Raw genomic sequence first — 11,681 nt, forward strand, 5'->3', positions numbered from 1 at the left:
CTTTCACATTAAAATCTTCATTTATTTATTGCTTTTATCCATTTATTGATTTTTTTATTAATTCATTTATCTAATGAATCATTTTTTCACCTTTTTATGAACATTCCACTTCTGTTCCCATATCAATTTATCAATTTCTTTATTGAATAATTTTCCCACATAAAAATCTTCATTTATTTATTGCTTTTGTCCATTTATTGATTTCACCATTAATTCATTTGTCTATTGATTCATTTGTTGATCTTTTTATGAACATTTTACTTCTGTTCCCACATCAATTTATCAATTTGTCAATCAAATCATTTTTCCACATAAAAATCTTTATTTATTTACTTTTGTCCATTTATTGATTTTTTCATTAATTCATTTGTCTATTGAATCATTTTTTCATCTTTTTATGAACATTCTTTGTTCTCTCATCAATTTATCAATCTGCTAATCAAATTTAATCATTTTTCCACATAAAAATCTTTATTTATTTACTTTTTTCCATTTATTGATTTCACCATTAATTCATTTGTCTATTGATTCATTTTTTCATTTTTTTATAAACATTTTATAAACAAACTTTTTTTAAACATACTTTTTTTCTCTCATCAATTCATCAATCTGTTAATCAAATCACTTTTCCACATAAAAATCTTCATTTATTTATTGCTTTTGTCCATTTATTGATTTCTCCATTAATTCATTTTTCTATAGATTTATTTGTTCATCTTTTTATGAACATTTTACTTTTGTTCCTACATCAATTTATCAATCTGATAATCAAATCATTTTTCCACATAAAAATCTTTATTTATTTATTTTTGTCCATTTATTGATTTCATCATTAATTCACTTGTCTACTGATTCATTTGTTCATCTTTTTATAAACATTCTACTTCTGCTCTCTCATCAATTTATCAATTTGTTAATCAAACCATTTTTTCACATGAAAATCTTTATTTATTTTTTTCTTTATTTCCATTTATTCAGCTTACCATTTATTGCTTTGTCTATTGGTTCATTTATTCAACTTTTTTTAAACATTCTACATCTGTTCCCTTATCATTTTATCAATTTGTTTATTTATATTATAACTTTTTTATATAAAAATATTCATTTATTTATTATTTTTGCCTATTTATTGATTTTATCATTTATTGATTCTATTTATTCATATTCATATAATCAATTATTATATCGCATAATATATTTAATTATATTAACTGACAATACAATAGGAATAAGTTATTAATATATTTATATATTATTATTTTCTAAAATATATAAATATAAAATTCATAAATTATTTGTTATTTATAAATTTTAAATTTACATATATTTTTTTTACTAATTTCTATACGTATTGACTTATTTACCGACTCGTTTTATCGATTTATTTTTTTATATATTTTGATTATTTATCTCATTTATATATATGTATATAATGAAAAAAAAATAAATGCATTTTATTTATTTTTCTCATTATTTCTACATTTATTTATTAATTTATTTTGTTATGCTTTCATTTAACTTATTGATTTATTTGTACACCTTTTTGTAATCACTTCCTTCTTTGCATGTGTCTTATGTATGTATGAATTAATTAATTAAATCATTTTTCCACTTTAAAATCTTCATTTATTTATCGATTTTATCCGTTTGTTGATTTTATTATTTATTTTTTTTCTTTTTTGATTTATTTCAGTTTTCTAGAGATTTTCTAAAGATTTTCTAGAGATATATTTATTAATTCTTAATTTACTTACATTTTTTATTTATTATTTGATTTTATTTCATTTCATTTGATTTCATTTTTTTTATTATTCATTTATGTATTATTGAACTTGTTCTTTTTTTTATTTCTCATTTTTGTTCATTTGAATATGTGTTAATCTTATTTAGTAATTCATGTTTTCACATTTATTTATTACATATTTTTATTATTTATCTTATTTATTTATTTTTCTGGTAATTTTCTCCATTTTTCTCCTTTAGTTATATATATATCAGATTCTTTATTAACATCCATAATTCTTTTTTTTGTTTAAATTAATTCAATCCTATAACCTATTCATTTAGCCATTCATTTGTCTATTTTTTTTCTTTAAATTTTATTTTTTTTTAAACAAATGAATAAATGAATCAAAAGATAAATAAATAAATGATAAAATAAATAAAAGTACAAAAATTAAAGAATGAAAATAAAATTTTAATATAGAAAAATTATTTAATAAGTATATTGACAAAAATTGATGATGAGTAAAAGTAGATTAATTATAAAAAGATTAACAAATGAATCAATGGACAAAGCATTAAATGATAAGATCAATAAATAGAACTGAAGGAAAAAAAAAAGATTTTTATATTAGGAATGTTTTTACATATATATATAAAAATATTTATTTATATATATATTAATATTAATATTAATAATATATTAATAATATATTAATATTATTGATATACATATATATTTTTATAGAAAAAATTATATAATAAACAAATTGATAAAATGATAAGGGACTAGATGTAGAATGTTTAAAAAAAGTTGAACAAATGAACTAATAGACAAAGCAATAAATGGTAAGCTGAATAAATGGAAATAAAGGAAAAAATAAATAAGATTTTTATTTGGAAAAATTATTTAATAAATTATTATTTAATGAATTGATAAATTGATGTGGGAACAGAAGTAGAATATTTATGAAAAGTTGAACAAGTGAATCAATAGATAAATCAATAAGTGGTAAGATCAATGAATAGACAAAAGCAATAATTAAATGAAGATTTTTATTTGGAAAAATTATTTAATAAACAAATTGAAAATTTGATGTTTGAACAAATTTAGAATGTTTATAAGAAGATAAACAAATGAATCAATGGACAAAGCAATAAATGGTAAGATCAATAAACACAACTAAAGGAAAAAAAAGTAAAATTCTTATATTAGAAATAATTTTATATATATATATATAAATATTTATTTATATATATATTAATATTAATATTAATAATGTATTAATAATATATTAATATTATTTTTATATATATATATTTTTATAGGAAAAATTATTTAATAAACAAATTTATGTGGGAACAGAAGTACATTGTTTATAAAAAGATGAACAAATGAATCAATAGATATATCAATAAATGATAGAGTCAATGAATGGATAACAAAATTAAATAAATGAAGATTTTTATTTGGAAAATTTATTCAATAAACAGATTGATAATTTCATGTTGGAATAAATGTAGAATGTTTATAAAAAAAATGAACAAATGAATCAATGGACAAAGCAATAAATGGTAATATCAATAAACAGAAGTAAAGGGAAAAAAAAAAGATTTTTATATGAGAAATATTTATATATATATATATATATATATATATATATATATATATATATATATATATAAATGTTTATTTATATATATATCAATATTAATATTAAAAATATATTTATAATATATTAATATTATTTATGTATATATATTTTTATAGGAAAAATTATTTAATAAACAAATTGATAAATTGATATGGGCACAGAAGTAGAATGTTTATAGAAAGGAGAACAAATGAATCAATAGATAAATCAATGAAAGGTGAGATGAATGAAGGCAAAGCAATAATTAAATAGAGATTTTTATTTGGAAAATTTATTCAATAAACAACTTGATAATTTGATGTTGGGAGAGATGTAGAATGTTTATAAAAAAATGAACAAATGAATCAATAGATAAATTAATAAAAGGTGAGATCAATAAACAGAAGTAAAGGGAAAAAAAAAAGATTTTTATATGAGAAATATTTATATATATATATCAATATTAATATTAATAATATAATAATAATATATTAATATTATTTATGTATATATATTTTTATAGGAAAAATTATTTAATAAACAAATTGATAAATTGATATGGGAACAGAAGTAGAATGTTTATGAAAAGTTGAACAAATGAATCAATAAATAAATCAATAAAAGGTGAGATCAAAGATTGGACAAAACCAATAATTAAATGGAGATTTCTATTTGGAAAATTTATTTAATAAACAAATTGAAAATTTGATGTTTGAACAGATGTAGAATGTTCATAAAAAGATGAAGAAATGAATCAATAAATGAATCAATAAAAGGTGAGATCAATGAGTGGACAAAAACAATAATTAAATGGAGATTTTTATTTGGAAAAATTATTTAATAAACAAATTGATAAATTGATATGGGCATAGAAGTAGAATGTTTATAGAAAGGTGAACAAATGAATCAATAGATAAATCAATAAAAGGTGAGATCAATGAAGGCAATAATTAAATAGAGATTTTTATTTGGAAAATTTATTCAATAAACAAATTGATAAATTGATGTGGGAACAGAAGTAGATTGTTTATAGAAAGATGAACAAATGAATCAATGGGTAAAGCAATAAATGGTAAGATCAATAAATGGAACTAAAGAATAAAAAATGAATAAGATTTTTATATTAGGAATGTTTATATATATATTAATATTATTGATATAAATATATTTCTCTAGGAAAAATTATTTAATAAACAAATTGATAAATTGATATGGGCACAGAAGTAGAATGTTTATAGAAAGGTGAACAAATGAATCAATAGATAAATCAATAAAAGGTGAGATGAATGAAGGCAAAGCAATAATTAAATAGAGATTTTTATTTGGAAAAATTATTCAATAAACAACTTGATAATTTGATGTTGGGAGAGATGTAGAATGTTTATAAAAAAATGAACAAATGAATCAATAGATAAATCAATAAAAGGTGAGATTAATGAGTGGACAAAACCAATAATTAAATGGAGATTTTTATTTGGAAAAATTATTTAATAAACAAAAATGAAAATTGAAAAAAATTGATAAATTGATGTGAGAACAGAAGTAGATTGTTTATAAATAGATGAACAAATGAATCAATAGATAAATCAATAAATGGTGAGATCAATGAATGGACAAAGGCAATAATTAAATGGAGATTTTTATTTGTAAAATTTATTTAATAAACAAATTGATAAATTTATATGAGAATACAAATAGATTGTTTATACACAAGTAATTATATGAATCAATAAAATTCAATAAATGGTGAGATCAATAAATGGACTAAGAGAAAAGATAAATGAAGATTTTTGTAAAATGATTTAAAAGTTATTCAATAAACAGATTTAATTAGGAATAGTAGTAGAATGTTTATAAAAAGTTTGAACAAATGAATCAATAGATATATCAATAAATGATAGAGTCAATAAATGGATAAAAACAATAAATAAATGAAGATTTTTATGTGGAAAATTTATTCAATAAACAAATTGATAAATTTATGTGGGAACAAATGAATCAATAAATAAATCAATCAATAAATAAATCAATGAAAAACAAACAAATAAATCAATAAATGATAGGATCAATAAATGGATAAAAATAATAAACAAATGAAGATTTTTGATGTGGAAAAGTTATTCAATAAAGAAATTTATGTGGGAATAGTAGTAGAATGTTTATAAAAAGTTTGAACAAATGAATCAATAGATATATCAATAAATGATAGAGTCAATAAATGGATAAAAACAATAAATAAATGAAGATTTTTATGTGGAAAATTTATTCAATAAACAAATTGATAAATTTATGTGGAAACAGAAGTAGTATTGTTATAAATCAGTGAACAATGAACATAGATATAGCAATAAGATCAAGAAATGGACAAGAGCAATAAATGAATTGATATTTTTATGTGGAAAAATGATTTAATTAACAAATTGATATATATATAAGGTACATACTAAAGAGGAAATGGATAGAAAACTATGTATATATAAATCAATAGTTTAAAGGAAATAGGAAAGCATAAATTAAATTAATAATTAAATATAGTATTAACGTGGAAAATAAATAAAATGCATTTATTTTTTTTCATTATATACATATATATAAATAAAGTAAATAATAAAAATGTATAAATTTAATAAATCGATAAATCGATAATCGATAAGTAAATATCGTAATAGATAAAGAAATTAGTAAAATAAAATATATAAGTTTAAAATTTATAAATAATAAATAATTTATAAATTAAAAATTAAAAATATATAAATATATTAATAATTTTCTATTAATATGTTATATATATATATATATAAATGAAGTAAATAAAAATATTATAAATAAATCGATTAATCGATAATCGGTAAATAAATCAATAAATATAGAAATTATTAAAAAAAATATATAAAATTTATATAAATAATTTATAAATTAAAAATTAATAATATATAAATATATTAATAACTTATTTCTAATATATTATTAATTAAAATAATTAAAATATATTATGCGATATATTAATTTTCCACTCGATTTCGATTATCGAAGTGGCTTACGATGTCAACCAATCAGAGAGCTTCTTAGAGAATTTTGGCGGATTTTTGGCGGCGCAGGGTCAGTCTCCTGTGAAAAGTCATCGTGAAAGGACGTGTGATCGTGATTCTGTGATGTGACTGGCTGATGTGACTCGACTAGCTTCGGTGATTCTACTACGCAGTAAGTAATTCTATTCATATTTTATTATTAAATTTTATAAATTATTATGAATTTTGTTTATTTAATTATTTGTTTATAATTATAATAACGAAATTAGTTATTATCGGGAGTTTCTTTTTCGTCGATAATTATGACGTCATCGTTATTCCGTCGAAATTGCGTCGTAATAATTCATTTCTGTTTGGGCCTTAATTGGAATTAATTTCTTGTTTCATTTTAATATGATAGTTTTTTTACACATTTTGTTTTATAATTTTTATTTTTATTTGGAAAAATTATCGTTCGATTGTCGGAATTGAAGGAAAAATGATTTATACATTCATATGCTAACATGGTTCGTAGCTAATTTTGATGTTTTATTTTTAAGAAACGTAGATTTTATTAGAATAGACTTCTATAATTCTTTCGTCCGTATTAAAACGAATATATAAAATTAATATTATTTCATCAAAATTGCGACGCATCATTATATTATCGATATTCATATTGAATATTCCATTCTCCCCTCGAGGAAAAATGGACTCGTCCAATCTATATGAAATGAATATGCCTGTTTGCTTCGTATTACGTACATATTTTCTTTTTTAATTATATATCATTTATTTTTCGTATATTATTATTTAATTAATATATTTTTTTACTGAAATATTTAATTTTATTTCATCTAAATTGAGCCGATATTGTACTATCGATATTGATTGGATTATTCCATTCTCCCCTCGAGGAAAAATGGACTCGTCCAATCTATATGAAATGAATATGGCCTGTTTGCTGCGTAGTACGTACATATTTTCTTTTATAGTTATATATTATTTACTTTTCATATATTATTATTTAATTAATATGTTTTTTTACTGAAATATTTAATTTTATTTCATATAAATTGGCGTGTCATTGTGCTATCGATATTGATATTGATTGGACTATTCCATTCTCCCCTAGAGGAAAAATGGACTCGCCCAATCTATATAAAATGAATGTGGCCTGTTTGCTGCGTAGTATATTGTTTTTATTGAAATTTTTGTTATTAATATTTGAAAAGTTAAATTATTCGTATTTTCTTTATTCTCTTATTTGACGGCTCTAATCCCGGTTAGTTTATATTATGACTTGTTAAAACGATATAAACGGTATCTTGTGTTTTATTTTATTTTAATATGATCGATTAATTTTTATATATTTTATGTATTTATTTGTTAAAATTTTATATTATTTATTTCTTTCCTTTTTTTTGGACAGATTATTAGCTGACTTACTGTCCAACTTCAAAGATGAGAAAAATTTCAATACGGATATCACCATATTTTTCAAAAAATACTATGATTTTTCACCTGTGTATTGTACGTATTTATTTTGTTTTTATTCGATTGCATTTGCATAATATATTTTATTTCGAAATATATTTTATACTTTTACAATGAACATTTACTACAAATATTAATATTTGAAATTAATAAAATAAGTCTTAATAAATAATTAAAAAGAAGAAATGGTAACATTTTCTGAAATAAATGTTCGATAGAAAAGAGAAGGAAAATATTTTTTTTTTTTTTTTTGGATCCTCCGTTATTATAATACAGTTTCATTTCAGATGATTTTGTGACCGCGCGCAATGCGGTCGGTAGATTCAGTGTTTGTCTCGTAATAGTTTTTTGATATTTTAGAGCATAATAGCTCTAATTAAATTTATTCATTATAATCGCGAAATTAGAGTCAGTGCTTGCTCGCCTATCATAAATTAAATAAATATGTTAATAGTTTTTTATTTATAATTTTTTTTTATTTTTCTTAAATGTATTTATATATTTCATATTCGGTATATGGTAGAGTCAGTGCTTCTCAAGAGAATAAGGCGGTCATCCATCACGCGAAGAGGTAATTATTTTAATATATATTCCATTTATTTTATCATTCTTAAGTAAATGAGTATTCTATTTAAATTATGATATTCCATGTTTTGATATAGATTTCATTTCCTCCTATTTGGCGATGATACTGGGTCCTCCTATGGTTCATGGCACTTCTTCGCATCTATATCTTCGCATCTTTGGTGAGTCGCATGCATTTATGTCCCTCCGATCATTCAATCATGTCGTAGGATGAAAGATCCGAATCGACACGAGTGATTGGTTGTATACGTAGATTTTTGCACGAGCACAATGACCGCGGGTATTAATTATACCCGTGAATAGTAACACTTCTTTTTCTTGTATTTTATTTATTAGATCAGGATAGATCTTCTTGCACGTCGCGTTTTTAAGATGATATTGATAGTTAATTTTATATTAATCAACATATTTATACAATATAATATTTTTGCATCTAATTATTATGAATGATATAAATGATTAAGTAAAGAATCGTATAATGAAGAATCATATACATATAAATGTATAAATGTATAAATGTAAATTCTGAAAGAATAATTTAATATTCGCGTAAATGAAAATGAAATGATGATGAAATGATATGAAATGAGTCTCTTGTAGTATAGAAGTCGGATATCCTCCGACTTCGTTACAATAGAAATATCAATTGCTATATAATAATGTATTATTGTTTATTAACATGAACAATTGTTAATTTTTTTTTTTGTAATATTTCAATGTTTGATTTGTTATTATAAACTTAAGAATGATTTGAAATATGAAAATAATAAATAGATATTTTATTTTCTTTCTTCGTAAAAAAATGTATGAAATATTATGTGCAAGAAGATACTTCGCGACAGGTAGATTTCTAAATCAGAGCAGAAAATTTTGAACGTTTGTTTTATATTTTTAAAAAACATGCTTTGATGAAGAGATCGCCTGAGGTTATTTTTATTTAATATTCCATTTAAAGCTAATTTCTTATTATTAATTTTCATACATAAATTTATCATTAATTGATATAAATAAATTTCTTATTTTTTAAATATATTTTCTTCTTAAAATTAATAATAAAGAACCATATACATATAAATGTATAAATATATTCTGAAAGAAAAATTAATATTGGCATAAATGAAAATGAAATAATTTCAATTAAGTCTTTAAAATAAATATATATATATAGTTTGAAATAATGTAAGCAAATATTGAATTAATGAACATTAGTCCGTTAGAAAATAATTAAATTAATATTTTTTTTAGCTCAGGATTTTCAGGTTTAACCCTTTCCATGTCCATTGCCAAGATCTCACTCACGTGCCCAGGTGCTACTTGGGTGAAAGAAAGGCGATGGGCATGATGATCATAGTTCATAAGTTCATAATAATAATTTTTCAGCGACTGACGATGCGTAGTGTATCGTGCACGACGTATTTTCCACATTGTGTGTGTCGTTAGGCTGTGGAATTGCGTCGTTTCGTATATCATTTCATGCAATATAATTTGAAACATTTAAGATATTCATGACTGATTCTATTCTTATTTACAATTTTCAATTTTCAATAATAATTTATACGGGATATTATAATTTTTATTATTATATTAAATTGCAATTATATCAAATTTAATTGCCTTAAAGAAGGTGTATCTTTTTATTAATAAATATTGATTGTATATTTAAAATTGAAATATTATTAAATTATAATATTATTAAAAATTAAAATTAAAATATAAATAGTTTTATTATACTTTTCATTAATAAATATTGAAATTTAATTTCAATAATATTATTATTAAATTATTATTAAATCAAATTAATAAATTTAAATTTATATGAGAAATATATGTATTAAATTTAAGAAATATATGCGTTTTTATCGCATTTTCACGCAATGGTCACTAGCTATCGTCAGTCGATTTCAGGAAAATGGTACGTAAAGTTAGAGTATGCGAGTAGTGTGCCAAGCTCGGGTGTCGGAGGCGTCCCGGGACGTTTCCCTAGTTTAGGCTTTTGCGCCCGAGTATTATGTGTGAGAATCGTGGAATGAGTGTGTTGGTGTGCCTGCTTTGCCATTTTTTAAATATAGAGCTAGGTAGGATAGGTAGTATACTTCTGGTACGAATGTTAATTTTAAGTAGGTAGGGCCGGGCAGGTTGTCACAGTCTCTGGTCGGGTAGGCGCGTTTTCGCGTGACAATCTGTTTCAGGGAATAAAATTTGAGAAAACGAGGGTAAAGCTGAGTCGAATGGATGACAATGCTATTCGTCTCTGGCTTTGCTTGTCGATTTTTCGAGTTTCGTGGTCGCGATCGCGATTTGCTTTCGAAACGAACGTTGCGCTCGAGATTCTGTGCATGTACGGAGAATGATCATTGCGATCGTTGGTCGTCCATGCACTTAGCTTCCGCGATTTAGTCCTTTTTTTTTTTCTTTTTTTCTTTGGTTTACGATTAGTGAATCTCGAGCCTAGATTTAAGTTTCAGCGGGCATTGCGCCCGAAGGAGGAAGACCGAAGAGGCCCGACAAACTGTCACGAAGAGGGCTGCAACGAATGGCTCCCCATTTTTTGAATCTTTTTAGGTGCAAAGAATGGGAAGTCATTGTTACTATTTTGTCATTGTGCTCGTTTAGTAATATGTAGTAATTGTTGTGTTGTCTGGCCGATTTGCATGCCGGCCCATCATCCAAATCCAGTCATCATGGGCATCGCGATTTTTTTATTAGTGTTGCGAATGATTAATTACGGATTGAATTAGAATTGCGTTAAAATGAGAATCGCGTTTGTATTAGCGTTGCGTTAAAATAATAATCGCGTTTGCATTAGTGTTGCGAATTATAAATTTCACGGTTTTTTTGTTTTAAATTATTTATGTTTTTATAAATTTTTTATATTATAGCTTTTTTATAAACTATCTAATGATAAAATTTATATTATCTTTTGTAATTAAAATTCATTATTTTGAACTATTTTTTTAACTATTAAATATTATTTATATACACTTTCTTTAGTCAGAAATAATAATTTTGATTGAATTCATTTTTAAAAGTAGTGTTGCGTTGATAAGTAATCGCGTTTATTCAAGTAGTGTTGCGTTGAATATTGAATGCCCAAATTTCTTCCATTGGAATTGTGGAAGTACTCATGTTCCTGTTCGTTCCTGAATCATCCTGAGTGGCTAAAAAAGCTACTAGGTGATTATACGATAGAGCAGTCAAGGAGGCTGCAAGATAGCAGTCAAGGAAGGCTGCAATA

The sequence above is a fragment of the Apis cerana genome, linkage group LG11 (genome assembly GCF_029169275.1).
Source record: "Apis cerana isolate GH-2021 linkage group LG11, AcerK_1.0, whole genome shotgun sequence".
In the NCBI taxonomy this organism is placed as follows: Eukaryota; Metazoa; Arthropoda; class Insecta; order Hymenoptera; family Apidae; genus Apis; species Apis cerana.